General features: G+C 55.4%; 1 protein-coding gene across 2 annotated transcripts in view; it reads left to right on the forward strand.

Annotated features, from left to right (window-relative positions):
* The first annotated feature begins 2,320 nt into the window (after positions 1–2,320).
* The window catches only part of KCNMB2 (potassium calcium-activated channel subfamily M regulatory beta subunit 2), a 202,154-nt gene continuing 188,772 nt past the window's right edge, over positions 2,321–15,702 (forward strand). For both annotated transcript variants that reach the window (XM_038583949.1, XM_038583950.1), the window contains exon 1: positions 2,321–2,414. The gene's annotated coding sequence lies outside the window, so the exon portion shown is untranslated. The remainder of the gene's footprint in view (positions 2,415–15,702) is intronic.

Here is a 15,702-nt window from a genome sequence, read left to right on the forward strand (position 1 = left end):
CTATTCCCCAAATAATCCTCCTTCGATTGCAAATGTTTGGATGACATGCCTGCCTGTGCAAAACGAGGATTTTCATAAAATCCTGAAGAATTGCCTCCCAACAATTTTATTTTGGAATTTTTGTGTTCTCCCTTCGGTGGTGCCACTTACACCAATTACAAACTATGACACTGAGGCACTGAAGACGATGATTGCCGATTCCCCAGACTCCTCACAGCTGTGACATTTTAATCAGTCTGGTAAGAAATCGTTTCTTTTGCATGATCACGAGGCTAATGAAAGGTTTTGGACATGGGATATGGAAAAATCCCCCCCTCCCTTCAGGAACTGCAAATGTGAAAAATGGGGAAAAAAATAAGCAACTTCTCTGTCCTACCAACATCACAGGAACAGAATTATTTATTGAAATTCAAATTACAGTGTTTTGTGACTTTGGTTTTGCGTCACAGAAGCCGCTGTGAGCAAGGATGCTCATTGGGGATGAAACGTGGTTACGGGCTGTGACACAGGGGGAGTCCCCACTAAATCACAGCGTGTTCCCGGGAAGACATTGCGACCAGTCGAGTAATAACAAAATTCACATACAATCAGGGCATGTTCACACCGACAACCAGGAGTTTAAAAAGAGAGAGAGAGAGAGAGAGAGAGAGAGAGAAAGTAACAACAAAAAAGAGTGGCTTTCTTTTCTCAGGCGTCTAGACAAATCAGTGGGTCCTACTTTTCTGAGTAGCGCCTCTAGGGTCCTGGGTGCCCGCCCTCTTCCCTCACCCGGGACCCTGGCTGCCGCGTGGGTCACCCTGTCGCCTCCCCTCCCCCATGCGCTCCCACAGCGGTGCACACACACATAGCTCTCCTCCATGCACTCACACAGCGGAGCACACACACTCCTCTCCATGCACTTGCACAGTGGTGCACACACACATACCTTTCTTCCATGCACTCGCAAGGCAGTGCACACACACACCTCTCCCCAGGCACTCGCACGGCGGTGCACACACACCTCTCCTCCAGGTGCTTGCACGGTGGTGTACACACGGACCTCTCCTGTGTGCGCTCACACAGGGGTGCACGCACTGACCTCTCCTCCATGCACTCACACAGCATTGCACACGGACCTCTCCTCCGTGCGCTCACACAGCACTGCACACAGACCTCCGTGCACTGGCACAGCATTGCACACGGACCTCCCTTCTCCGTGCACTCGCACAGCGGTGCATACACGGACCTCTTCTCTGTGCACTTGCACAGCACTGCATACAGCCCTCCGTGCACTCACACAGCATTGCACACAGACCTCCGTGCACTGGCACAGCATTGCACACGGACCTCTCCTCCGTGTGCTCGCACAGCGGTGCACACATGGACCTCTCCTCTATGCACTTGCACAGCACTGCACACAGGCCTCCGTGCACTGGCACAGCATTGCACACGGACCTCTCCTCTATGCACTTGCACAACGGTGCACACATGGACCTCTCCTCTGTGTGCTCGCACCGCATTGCACACAGACCTCCGTGCACTGGCACAGCATTGCACACGGACCTCCCTCCTCCGTGCACTCGCACAGCGGTGCACACACGGACCTCTTCTCTGTGCACTTGCACAGCACTGCATACAGCCCTCCGTGCACTCACACAGCATTGCACACAGACCTCCGTGCACTGGCACAGCATTGCACACGGACCTCTCCTCCGTGCGCTCGCACAACGGTGCACACATGGACCTCTCCTCTATGCACTCGCACAGCACTGCACACAGCCCTCCGTGCACTCACACAGCATTGCACACAGACCTCCGTGCACTGGCACAGCATTGCACACGGACCTCTCCTCCGTGCGCTGGCACAGCGGTGCACACCCGGTTGCTGAGCCCCCGGCACCAAGCTGCGCCGTCCGCGCTCGGTGATCCGTGGAGCCCACGTGCTCTCCCCTGAGATTTGGCACATGGGTCGCCCCTGCCCCGACCTCGCCCTGGGGAGGGGCGTCTCCTACGGGGCGGGGAGCACTCCAGCGTGTAAGGGGAAGAGCTGGGGCGCGGGCGGAGTCAGCGGCTCGCCGGCCCGGCCGCAGGTGCGGCCCCCAGGTGCGAGAGCCATCTGCAGCAGGAGCAGCCCGGCCCGGGCCGGACGGGTGCGCGCGGGGCGTGCCCGGGTCCGGGGCTGGGAGGCGGGGGCGGCCCCGACCTATCAGAGCGGCCGCCGCCCGGTCCCGCGGGCCCCCGCCGCAGGCTGCCAGCCCCGCCCTCCGCCGCCCCGCGCTCCTGCTCCGCGGGCCGTGGGCGCCGGTGCTCCGCGTCCTCCGGCCGGGCCGGGCTGGGCTGGGGCTGCGGCTGCGGCTGGGGCCGGGGCCGGGGCCGGGCTGGGGCCGGGGCTGCGCCCACCCACGGCGGCTGCCGAGCGCGATGTGACGGCCGAGGTAGGGTCCGCGGGGCGGACAAAGGGAGCGGGGCCGCCGGGGCCCTGCGCGGGGCGGGGCGGGGCGGGGCGGGGCGGGGGTGCCGGGGCGGGGAGGGGACGGGGTGCGCGGGGGCTGCGCGGGGGCCGCCAGGTGCAGGGGCGCGCGGCCAGGTGCGAGGATGCGAGGATGCGCCGCCAGGTGCGGGGGGGGGGGTGCGCGGGGGGGATGCGCGGGGGAGCCGGTCCCCCGGGACCCGCCGGTGCAGCCGCCGAGGTGCCCGCGCGCCCTGGAGGTCACAGGGGGCAGCGGGCTGCGGGGCCGAGGACGGGGCGGGGGAGCGGTCGCGGGGCCGGGGAACCTGCTCGGGGCGCCCTGCGTCCCCGCGGCCGAGAAGGTGTCGGGGCGCAGGGACCCCGCGCGGGACCCCCTGAGCTGTAATTCATCCGCGGGGGGTCGGGCGGCTGCCGTGCGCGCCGGCAGGTGGAGCCCCGGCAGGTGCGGCTCCGGCAGGTGCAGCCCCGGCAGGTGCAGCCTCGGCAGGTGCAGCCCCCGCGGCCGGGAGGAGGGCTGGGGGCCCCGGGGCGCCGGCGGCCGGGCTGCGGGGCGGGGTCAGCGCCCCCTTGGCCCCGTTCGCTGAGCGCCCGGGAGGCTTCCCGGAGGAGGCGGCCCGCGGGCGGAGGGAGGAGGGAGCCGCAGAGCCCCCGCCCGCCCCCGCCCGCCCCGGGGCTGCTGGCCCCAGGCCCACAGGTCACAGCAAGGTGTGCAGCGGGGCTCGGGGGCTGCTGCGTCCCCGCCCGGCCCGCGGGGCTCGTGTCCGTCATTGCGCGTGACCCGGGCCGCGCGGCAGGAGCGGGCGGGCCCTGCTCGGGCACCTCGCAAACTCCAAGGGGCGCGGACGTTGCTTTTGGCTTTGAAAACCCCGAGGCCCGGTGGCACCGGCTTGGCTAGGATGCCACGGAGGATGCATGGAGGATGCACGGAGGATGCAGGGAGGATGCAGCGCAGGGTCTCCCCGTGAGGCCGTGCCCCCCCCCACAATGCGGCGCAGGACCCAGGGGTGACAGCTGCCCACCCCCGAGACCCAGGAGCTCCCCGGCCTGAGCCCCCGATTGCATCCACCTGCGGCCTCTGTGCACCTGCCCGCAGGTGGGAGCTGCCCTGTAGGGGCCACAGAGGTTCCTAAAGTTGTGTGTCTGTTTTCCCTAATAGTGTGGTTGACATTGGGGCAGCCCGGCTCGCTCCGGCTGCCGTGGGACCAGGACACACATCCCTGGAATGAGGGTGGAGAGTCTGGTGCAGTTGGTGCCGGTGACAATTTTCTGCATCTGCGTGGCCGGTGGGCTCCGCGACCTTGACCTTGTAAGCCCCGTTCTCTGGCCACCTGTGCTCACCAGCCAAGAACCCATAACGACAGAGCTCGGGACCCACAGACACACACACACGTACTGCTGTCAGAAGTTTACAACCGGCTGTCATTTCTGTTGTTTTCACGGATTTCATTTGTTTGAGAGAGATTTTCGCCAGCTCTGCTCTTACAGTGTCCTCCGAGTGTAACCTCATGGTGCACTTTAGAGGCAGTCCTCACCATAAAAGTGGTCAATGGGAGAAATTATTTTTGCTGTCATCCTGCTCACAACACCTTTTACTGATAAACTAAAATGACCTTTCACAATGTGCACAGGTTTATGGAAGGAGTTCCTATATCAAAGCTTTCTGGCAGGTGTGCCTAGAGTAGACCCTAAACGTGAAAAACGATGGAGGGGGGGTTCATGGAATTTATTTTTTTGTAAGCTGTGGGGAAAGCCAAAGTGAGTAATTTAGCCAAAACAACCTACTTTGTATCATAAATTGATTTCGTTGCCTCTTCCGATCAGTAGACAGCAACCAGAGCATTACGCAGACTTCTCCCTTTCGGTTTCTGCTACATCTGGTAATGAAACACCCGCATTCGCCCGCTACCCAGGAAGCGCGTCCGGAACCCACCCTGACATGCGGAATAAGCGAAGCTCTAGTCAGCCTTGTTTTCTCGGCTCCCGGGTAGCACCGCCAGCACGCATCAGTCACCAGGACACAAAGCACCGAGTCCACGCTCACCCTCACACTCCGTGCCTCTCGTATACACACGCACGCGTCATTGTACTTTACCGGTTGGTGTCCAACCAGACATTTCTCAAACTAACGCAATCTTCTCTTTGATCAGCTCTGTCCTCTTACCAAAAGGGGATAACAAATGAATCTTCCCAAAACAGTCTTGCTATTCTTTCAAATTAAAAAGACTCTAATGTAAATGCAATATAATCCTCGTATATTTGTGTGTGTGTGTGTGTGTGGAAATACTACAGAAAAGGTATGTCAAAAAAGTTAGAAGTTATCTTACTATGTATTGTTGGTGTATTTTATTCTTTTTTTCATTTATAGAGTCACTAATTTTTTTCAAAGCCCAGCTTTATATCAATAGTCACAGGGAGACAGTTTCATCTCCTTTTGCAACCATGTTGCCATCTTTCCCAGCACCATATCATCACAGTCATATCATCATATCATTCATATCATCCACTTTATCTCACCCCAGATTCTGAGGTCATTTGCTGGTCCGAGCAGGCCCGGGCACACAGGCTCTGTCCCCATTACGGCCCCTTTCTCCTTGGGTTTCTTGGCTGGAGCATCAAGGAAAGCTCAGCATCATCCTTCCTAGTAGACGGACTCCTCCTCCGTCTTAGCCCGTGTGTCTTGGAAAAGGAGCGTGAGGGTGTAATTCCCCCTACTTTATAGGTAGAGAGTTTTTCGTCTCCTTTGCTGGCTCCTGACTCTCTTCTAAATCTTCACGTGTGGAAGGCTCCGTGGCTCAGCTGTGAATCTCTCATCTTCGCTCACTCCCTCATCTCAAGACCTTAGGAACTGTGCACACACAGAGAGCTCGCAGATCCTAAGCCCTAACCTGGACGGTCCCCGAACCTCTAAACGTCACAAGCTCAACTATATAACACCCCCACTTCGGGGTGTCACGGGCACCTTGCACGGCCACGTTGGAAGTCGGATTTCTGACTTTCCACGCACGTGCTCCTCCCGCCGTTTCCCCATGTACGTAAATGAAAACTCCCTTCCTCCACTTGCTCAGAAGACACGTTCTGGGTCCTCTTTCGATTTTTCTTCCCTTCATGTGTAACAGGAAAGCCCATTGCTTCCATCTTCCAGCTGGACCTAGAGCTCGGTTGTCACGCCCACGGCTAACACACTGGGCAAGTGACCACCCTGCTCCCGCGGCCACCTTCTGCTCTGTGTCCACGGCCAGGGGTTGTTCGGGGCTGCAGCCAAGTCACAGGATCTGCTGCCGGAAAGCCTTCCACGTCTTGCCGTCGGGCGGCAGAGCGAAGGCGGATCCTGGGTGTGCACAGCCCACGCGCGATCGGTCCCGGGTTCTGGTCCTCCCGTGAGCGCTCTGTGTAGCCGCGCTGGCGTCCCGGCTCCCCCTCCAACCTGCCGTGGCCTTGCACACCCAGGGCCTACGGCCGCTACGCAGGACTCAGTCTCCCCCTTCCCCCGGGTCTCTGCCAGATGTCCCTCTGGCAGACAACGCTTCCCTGAGAGCCCCTTCTCTCTCGTCCTCTTGCAGGCTTCCTATCCCCAGCCTCTGCTTTCTCCCCAAGCCCCGTCCACCCTGGTGTGCGTTGAGTGTGTGTATCGCTCCTGCTAGAACAGACGCTCTGGGACGGGGACTTGGTCGTGCCCCCGGCTGTGCCTGCTGCACCGACTGCCAATGAGTGACTGGCCGGTGAATGCAGGAGCTGCTGCCGGCCCCGCCAACCTCCGCCAGCAGCACCAGGCCCCACGCACAGGGAGGAGGCCCCCAGCCCGAGGGCCGGGCTCTGTCCACGTGCCCCGTGGCTCGTTCCAAAGAGAAAGAGGCCCGACACCTTGAGGAAAGTCAAGGAGATTTATCGAGATGATTTCCTTCCTCCTCTCTACACAGGAGGGAAAAAATACCACATCACTGATTCCAATCTATGTCAGAGCAAATAAAAATTCAATTTGCCTGAATTTGATCTTATCCGAAGAGGACTTCTTTTTCAAAAAGACATCCTCTCCGATCGGGACGGGTCACGGGGGCTTAAGCCTGTTCTAGCTTTCCTCTGCTCTCTGCTCGCGGTGACAGGGGGTGGCAGCAGCAGCTTGGGACATACGGGGGGGTCACACCCTTTGTGAGCAACACGCCCCAGGACTGTATTTGGCAACAGGAATCGAGCACCGATGACTAAGAGCTGTCCCGGCCATTCGCGGGTCACTCGTCGCTCCCAGGACAGCATGAGCCGTCGTGGTCTCGTTAACCCCGACCTCTCCGGCGGTCCCCAGTGTCTTCAGATAACTCGGGTGGGCTCCGACGGTCTTATTGTCCAAAACGCGTACAAATAATAACGCCCGGCATTCGGAGAGGGTTCTGTGGCCTAGAGAGGAGGTGGGGTGACGTGGCAAGGATGCCAGGCTCGACCTGAGTCGCACCTTCTCCACGCAGAGCTCTGTGACTAGGGGCGACTTCTGAGAGTCTTAGGGAGACTCAGTCACCGCACTGACCTCTTGGGTTAGGGACGTGATCCTAGGTGCTGGAGCCCCGCTAGGGCACCCGGCACAGGGGACGTGCTCACAAAACAGGGTTCTCATCGGTATTGTCATCTTAGCCTCACGGGGTAGTCGAGTAACAGGTACTGACCTTTCCCTTGGACAGACAGGAACACCCAGGGGTCAGAGCCCCCCGGGCTGCTCAAGGGCAAAGACTCCCGCACCAAACTACGGAGAGTCACTCTCCCTTCGGCCGCAGAGATGCCTCCCGAACCGGACGACAGACCGGCCTGCTTTAATGTAGTCCGTGACTAAGCTGCCCGTGATTAGGGGAAGTTTTTATTTTTAATTTTTTAATTTATTATTAGTTTTTAAGGACTTTATTTATTTATGCATGAGACACAGAGAGAGAGAGAGAGAGAGAGAGAGAGGCAGAGGGAGCAGCAAGCTCCCTGGGGGACCCGACGCGGAACTCAATCCCGGGACCCCAGGTTGCACCCTGGGCCGAGGCGGCCGCTCACCTGCTGAGCCCCCCCCCGCCCCCCCGCCCAGGTGCCCAACATCACTGGTCTCTTAAGGCTAAGAACTCAGTTTCCTTTCGTGGCTTAGGTAAAGTGCGCGCCGCCCGCCAAGCCGCCGGGAGATGGCCTCAAGCAGGCACCTGCCGCGGAGGCCGCATCTTCCTCTGGTTGGTTCGGGACCTCGTCGGACGCCAAACAGCCTCGAGGATTTCAGGCTCTTGAGGGTCGGGCTGTGTCACTCCCGATGGTGCGTGTGCTTGTGTTCCCTTAGATACTTCGTCGTTCCTCAAATCCACGCAAGGGCAGCCGGGCCCAGCGGAACCCACGGCCCGGCCCCAGCGGCACCCACGGCCCGGCCCCAGCGGCGAGCACATGCTGCACATGCCGTTGTCCTAAAATGGTCACAGAGTTTTCAGGGTTTGATCTTTTTGTGTTAAACCCTCACAGGGGCAGCCCAGTGGCCCAGCGCTTTGGCGCCTGCCTGCAGAGCCCCGGGATCGAGTCCCGCATCCAGCTCCCTGCATGGAGCCTGCTTCCCCCTCCACCTGGGTCTCTGCCTCTCTCTCTGTCTCTCAGAAATAAATAAATAAATAAATAAATAAATAAATATAAAAAGAAGCTGTCGCAGGAGTTGCTCCTGTTTGCCCCCAGCCTGCTGTGCCGTGGCCGCCGTCCCCCGGCCCTCAGCTCCTCCCCGGGGGACGCTGGGGCTGACGGGCTGGGTCACAGCTCAGCCTCCAGGCCTGGAGCCGATGCTGTGATTCCCCAGGGGATCAGGGGGGCAGGGTCCGTACCACCCCGCTGAGCGTCCCTGTGACCTACGGGCCCAAGGACACGGTGCAGCTCCCTTGCAGTAGGAGGCCTGCCCTGTGCTCACCGACTTCCCGTCCAGCCCCCACCTCTCCTCCTCGTAGTCTCTGGCTTCTTCCAGATGCTCCTGCGGGTGTCGCCGTCCCTTTTCCACGCATGTGCTCACGGCCACGACCTTCTTTCTCGGGAGTGTGGTGGGGCCTTGATTCGAAGCCGCCGCCAAGTCTGACGGCCCCAGAGAGCAAACCCCTCAGCCCGTGGAAGCCAGGGTGACAGACGAGCTGCGTGAGAACCTCAGCCCGGGGAGGGGGGCTCTGAATCGGGGTGTCCAAGTGTCAGGCCTGCTGACTTCCTGGGAGAGAGAAGGTGCTCCGACCACCGGGCAGCGCCTTTGGTTTCCACGCGCGAGCATTTGTACTAAATGGGGAAAATGTCGGACGGATGCCACATGCCGCTTCCTGGTCACCTTGCTGTTAAAACTCCAGAATATTCTGGACACGGAAGCTCCTTTTCAGCTCTCAACAAACCCACTGCGTAAATAAGAACAGTTAGGCCAGTAGTAAAACCCGTAGCTGATGTTTCCAGTATGATTTTTAGCCCCATAAGTAGGTCATAAACTCCTTGAGAGCAGACACGACGCATTTATGATTCTTAGGTGAACAGAACTGCATGGAATATATAGGATTTTTGTTAAAGGTGACCTGTGGATTGATATACACTCTTCTCTTCACCCTATTCCCTGCGGTCAAGCCGTATCGGGGAAACCAGGTGAATGTCGTGTCTTATTTACCAGGCGGCGTGGCTGGAGATGGAAGGTTCTGGAAACGGCACAGGTCTGCACTGCATCCCCTCCGTGCGTCCTGGTGCAGACGGTCTCTCGCGGGAGGAGGAGGGAAAGGGGACTCGCGAGTGAGGACGCTGCCTGTTTATCCCCGGGGGCATGTTACTCAGAGACACTGTGTGGCTGGAAGTGATTTATGAACCCAGTGCACGTAGGCTCCGGCCAGAGGAGTCCGTTGGGAGGTTCGTCGAAATAAAGCCCTCGCGACCCTACACGTGTCTGGGGAATCCCTTTGTACTCTGCGCCATAGTTTGGGACTTTATAAATAGTGAGTTTAGTTAGACTTTTTAAGTCCTTTAATCATTAAATTTTTTACTGGAAAACTAGTGGAGGTCAAGCATCTGGCTCCGTGACTCTTAGGCACAAAAGTGAAATGTCTCAAAGTGAAACTGTTAGGAAATGTTTTTTTGTGTTTTTTTTTAAAGGCAATTCAAATGCAAACCTAGGATCTTTGTTGCTTTGCTTAGATGCAGAAGATCATTCTGGCCCTGCTGCATGTAGCACTTTGTGAGGGAGACACAGAAGCACTGGTGAATCTTTTTTTTTTTTTTTTTAAGATTTTATTTATTTATCAGAGAGAGAGAGGGAGGGAGAGAGAGCACAAGCAAGGGGAAGGGCGGAGGGAGAGAAGGAACCCTGGAGCAAAGGCCCTGCTGGGCGAGGAGCCTGCCCCGGGGCTCAATCCCGCGGGGCTCAGGGTCTGGGCTGAAGGCAGACGCTTACCCGGCTGAGCCCCCTGGGGCCCCACGCGGCGCGATGAATATTGCCCAGGAGATAATTCGTGAATGTCTTGAGTTGGGCTTTGTAAAAGCATTTAAAAATTTCTGACCATGTGAAGTATTTGCAGCTCCATCAACGTGAACCGAGATTCCCTCCCAGGGACTGCAGTTCTGTAGTCTGGGGCCCCTGATTGTCTTGGGATTTTTTTTTTTTTTTTCATTTCCTGGTGTATTCCAAATAAAGAAATTAAGAAGGGAGAACAAAACAAAACAAAAACAAAAACAGAAACAAAAACAAAAGCAAAAAAAACAGCAACCTGGAAGAAAATAATGCCTAACTTTAGAGGCAAACGTCTAACGGGATTGATCCAGTTTCTTCCTCTCTGCGGGGACGACCGATGACAGCTTCCCGGCGGCTTATTTGATCCTGTGTGGTGCTTGGCAACAGTCATGTGGGGCTCCTGTGTGGACAACTCAAGGTAGCTGTTTGCTTTAAAAACATAAAAATAGAACAGTACAGGACTCAATCCTCTGTTGGAATGAATAAAAAAAAAAAAAAAAACAGTTGAGAGAGAGAAAGTTCATGCCTAAAGGAGAAGGAAGGCTTAGATGATGTGTCACCGAATTTGAGAAATCCTCTCTGGGTGCTTAAGACACATCAGTGGCCCCGGGACCAGGACCGCCGGCCGGAGACCGTCTACGACACCCCGCTCCCCGCTCTCCTAGGCCTGTTCCCCCCCGACAAGTGGATCTGGAGGTCTGCTGCAATGAAACTGTGAGAAAACTGGCATAAAAATAGGAGCCGCGCTCTGATTTACATGCCTGTGCGGAAAGCTGGCTGGTGCGATCTTGATTCCCTCCGCGGTTCAGTTTGTTTACCGGAAGGAGGGTCTTACCCCAAACCACGTGCTCATCAGGTGTCCACAGTAAAAATCACATGTCTAGCTTTTAACTGATCAGGCCTCATTTCATGCCTGCATTTATTCAGCTACTCCTTCATTTATTCGACAAATATTTGCTGAGCATCCACCGTGGACTGGACACTGTGATGAGTGTCGGGGCGACCGTGTTGGGCCAAATCACACACGACCCCATCCCCAACCATGGAGATCAGAGTCCTGGACAAGAAAGATATTTTTTTCTAATCGTCACATGAATAAAAAAAAAAAAAAGAATAAAAAAAATCATCACATGAATAGATGTAAAATCACAAATGTAGAGAACGCTAAGAGAGCGTTTACCTAGAGACACTGGTGCAGTCGAGGATGTCAGGGAAAGCTTCTCTGCGGAAGGAAGGGCTGAGACGCTAAAGAAGAAGCATGAACGTGAAAGAGAAAAGAAAAAGCGAGCGTGAGAATCGCAGGGACTGGAGGAAAAGCTTTCTAGGCAGAGAAGCAGCAGGTGCGAGGCTGAGGCGCGGCACCCGCCCGCCTCGCATCGGCCTTTACCAGGCGTCACACCCGCGCGTGGGGGCAGTGGGAGGGGGCAGGGAGCTCGGGGAAAGACAGTTCTTTAAAATTAATGCACGAGATTAGAAGCAAGCCTGTTACAGGAGCGGAGGAGGGCTGTGCTCCGACAGGGCGGGCGGGCTGAGGGCAGGGGGAGGCCTGAAGGAGCCGCGGTCCGGCCCGGCAGGCTCCCGGCCACGTGCGGAGGTTTGCTTGCAGCACCAAGAGCGACGGACAGTCGTCCAGGCCCGGGCAGGGGGCCCAGCAGATGCCCAGGCCTTGCGGGGCCGTCTCTGGCCCGGACCTGCCGCGTGGGGCGGGCAAGGGGACCCCGGGGAGTCAGGGGAGGCCTGTCCCAGTCATCGTGGGAGCCGCGTTCAAGGATGGGATGGAGTTGGTGATGGGCCAAGTCCGGGAGGACCTGGGCAAACGAGGAGGAGCGCTGAGGACGGGTTTAGGACTCGGGCTCTGAGTAACGGGGTAGGCGGGGAGGTTGGGGACCCAGGGACAGGACGAGAGCGAGCGCTCCTGGAGCAAAAGCATGCGCTCGCCGCCCCCGCTTCCTCGCTCCCCGTTCGTCTGTTTGAAGCACCGGCACATGCATGCGGACCACACTGGTCTCCTGTGACCCCGGGAAGTCACCCAGTTTGGCTTTTGCACCCAATTTGGCTTTTCACAGCCCTCGTGACGCTCGATCGCCCCGGGGTGCGGGTATGTGTGCGTATCCGTCTACATACACGCGTACGGAGAGGCCCAGAGAGAGAAACTGGCTTTTTTTCTCGAAATCCTCTCTTTCCTTGATTTTTATTATGTTTCACTCCCCAGATCCCCTCCTTCCTGGTTGACGGTTCTTTCCTAGCTCTCCTCTTTTGCCGGAGCTTGTTTTTCCTGTCCTTATTTTTTCGTTACGATTTTTCAATAATTGAAAAATAGAGTCTCTGACTTTCATCCCAAACCATGTCTCCAGCTGTGACCTTGCTCCCCACCCAAGTCCCACGTTGCCTGCCACCTGGTGGACATTTCCCTGCGGCCGTCTACACTGCCAAACTCACTTGGCAGATCCGAGCTCATGGTTAAGACCTAACACATCTGCTCTGCCTCAGGCTTCCACTCTTTGGGCTCCTGATGGCCCAGGTTCTAAGCCAACTGTTCTTTGAATCCTTCCCCACCTATAGGCCCAGGTGGCCTGAGTCCTGCTGGGTCTTCCTTCAAAATTCTTTTGTGTCTGTGCCTTTATCCATCCTACAAGCAAAGCCCCTTTGTTCTCGCCCTGGGTATTAATTTTTTTTTTATTTAATGGTTTTTATTAATTTTTTAAATATTTTATTTATTCATGAGAGACACGGAGAGAGAGGCAGAGACACAGGCAGAGGGAGAAGCAGGTTCCATGCAGGGAGCCCGATGTGGGACTCGATCCCGGGTCTCCAGGATCACACCCTGGGTCGAAGGCAGGCGCCAAACCGCTGCGCCACCCGGGCTGCCCTCGCCTTGGGTATTGAGATCGCTTGTTCGCCAACCTCCTTGCCTCTAGTCTGGCTTCTTCCGGATGCCGTCCTGAGCCACGGGCATCAGGATTACCTGGAGAGCCTTCACTAAATACCAATTCATGCGTCCGTATTCCATCGGAACCTCTTGGGGTAAGGCCTGCAGCCTTAGCACCCGAGGAAGCTCGATCATATATACATTCGGAAGGAAAAGAAACTGTCCTAATCTCTTCCCGCCGTGTTCTCTCTCTCTAGCCTTTCCCAGCCAGTAGCTCCAAAGCATGACCTTGATCATGGAACGACCGTAATCGCAGCTCTTCGGGGGCTCTCGCTTAGCCAAACAAATCGGGTCTCATCCAGCAGGACAGGACACCGCAGTCTGCCAATTTGGGGGGATCCGGACAGATTTCCAGCCTAATCTCTGCCGCCCCTTTCTCACCCAATATTACGACTGAACTGCGCTACCCACCGCCGTCCCGTGGCCCAGCACACTTCCAACACCGGGAAACACCCCCCCCAACCCCAACCCATTTCCACCTGTCAAAGTCCTACCACCTCTGCAGTGGCCCCTTCTGGATGGAGCCTTCTCTCAACCCGTTCCCTCTTCCTTTTCCCTCCCCGTTGTTTGTCCCCCAGGCTAGAGAGGGCCTCTCCAGGATTTGAGCTCTTTCCGTAGGTCTTATATTTTGCTACTTACTACATAGTCATGCACATACATCATTTTTCTTTTAAAAAAAAAATTCTACTTACAAATTTCATGGACGTGTTTACACAAAGATACTTTTATGAAATAGAAAGTTGACCGGGGTTCAAAATCCTTCTAGTGCGTGTCCTTGGGAAAACGGTTTAACTTCTCTGAGCTTTGTCTCTGTTAAATGATTTAGTGTCACTTGCATTATAGGATTTGGGTCAGTATAAGTCGAGGGGTCTTATAAAAAGCTGAACCATATGAAATTGCTAATATTCAATTATTTCCACCTACAAAAGTGAAAATGTCATTATATCTGGCAGTCCTCCTATATTTTAGAACACTTTCCTTTAAAATACCAACATGAGAGACTCCTAACTGGGAAATGAACTAGGAGTGGTGGAAGGGGGAGGTGGGCGGGGGGTGGGGGTGACTGGGTGGCGGGCACTGAGGGGGGCACTTGACGGGATGAGCACTGGGGGTTATTCTATATGCTGGCAAATTGAACACCAATAAAAATAAATTTAAAAAAATTAAAGAATAAAAATAGAAAATTTGCAATGGGGAAAAAAATAAAAAATAAATAAAAAATAAAATACCATTGCGTCCCACACCGTGCTTGCCTCTACTTCACACATCAGCCTCTTCACCCCATATATACATAAATATATTATATTTAAATAATATTATATAAATGTTATATATTCATCATATTCATATAATATTAGAGAGAAAAGAGACCAACCAGGCAAACCCTTAATCCCCCTAAGTGCTCACTCTTGCCTGTTCCTTTTCCAAAGCAGGTGAACAAACAGCAATTTTAACAATAAGCTAAAGCAAGCTCTTTTCTAATAAGAAAGTCCTGTTAAATAAAGGTCAGCAGGAAATGGAGCAACGCTCATTGTCTCTTGCTTATGGCCCTTCTGGGCATCCCACGAACTCGCTCGAATTCCTCCCCTGAGCGTCAGGTACCTGGAGTTGATCTAACTCACGTACGCGGCCCCTCGCTGGGATCTTTGTCACCGGTCAGAACAGCAGGGAGATTTTCAGAACCAACTTGTAAACAAAATGTACATATTTGGGCTCCTCGGCCGCGTTCCCCTGCCTGCCAGTGCCAGGGAGAAGCCTCCGGACCAGGAGCCCTCGGCCTCCGAGCTCCAGAGCGGCCGTGTCCTGTCGGTCGTGAGTGAGCCGGGGAGGAGCTGAGCCGCTCACGTCCCTCCTTAGTCTTCACTCTTCAGCTGTGTCAGCCCAACGAGACATTTGTTGTCTCATGCTCCCTCTGCTAAAAAAAAATAATTTGTCCCAACAAGGCAAAAAAGATGTCCTGCTGGGTGACGGGCACTGAGGGGGGCACTTGACGGGATGAGCACTGGGTGTTATTCTGTATGTTGGCAAATTGAACACTAATAAAAAATAAATTTATAAAAAAAAAAAAGGATGTCCTGGAGGAGGTCACATGCAGGAGTTAGGAGACAAGTGCCATAAGAAGGTGCACAGTAAAATAAAATAAAATAAAATAAAAATTAAAAAAAAGAAGGTGCTCAGTGCTTTGGGTATTTTCATAGAGGAAGATGGCAAATCAAAGCTGCAAAGAGAAGCGTCGCTATTAACAGGGCTCCTGTCTTCTCCCCTTTTTTTTTCTTGTTGACACTGGGGGTGGGGGCAGTTATGGTTTGTTGAGCAAGTCCGTTACCATCCCTGTGCCTCAGTTTCCTCCTAAATAAAACGAGGCCTTAATACCTGCGGCCCAGGGGCAGGGGGCTGGCGTCGAGCAGCAGGAAGTAGCCTTTCGAGAAGTGTGGCCGGTTGTTATTATTAGGACGGAAGCAGGTAATCGTGTCAAGTGGCACGGACGGTGCACACAGGAAGGGCTTTGGGTTTGTGATTCGGATTTTACTAATTCGTTGGTGAAATGCGAGATCACGTTCCCGAACAGGGCAAAGCATCACAATCAGGTCCCACGTCACTAAAAGACCCAGCAGACAGCGAGGGAGCGGGCCATCCTCTACAAGGATTTTTCCTCAAAAAGCAAAGCAAGGGTGAGGGCAGTTGACAAAGAGCCAGAAGGAGGGAGGAGGCGCCCGATACCCTCTCTCTGGAGGGAGGCCCCCGGGCCTCGCACAGTTTGTGTGTTACACGCAGATTCACGCGGGTTAATCGGAGTCGCAGCGCTCGGTGGCGCCGGCATCACCGTAGATGGAGGCTTCTAAGAGGGAAACTGAGGCTCGAGGACATGAA

Source organism: Canis lupus, chromosome 34 (genome assembly GCF_011100685.1).
Source record: "Canis lupus familiaris isolate Mischka breed German Shepherd chromosome 34, alternate assembly UU_Cfam_GSD_1.0, whole genome shotgun sequence".
NCBI lineage: Eukaryota > Metazoa > Chordata > Mammalia > Carnivora > Canidae > Canis > Canis lupus.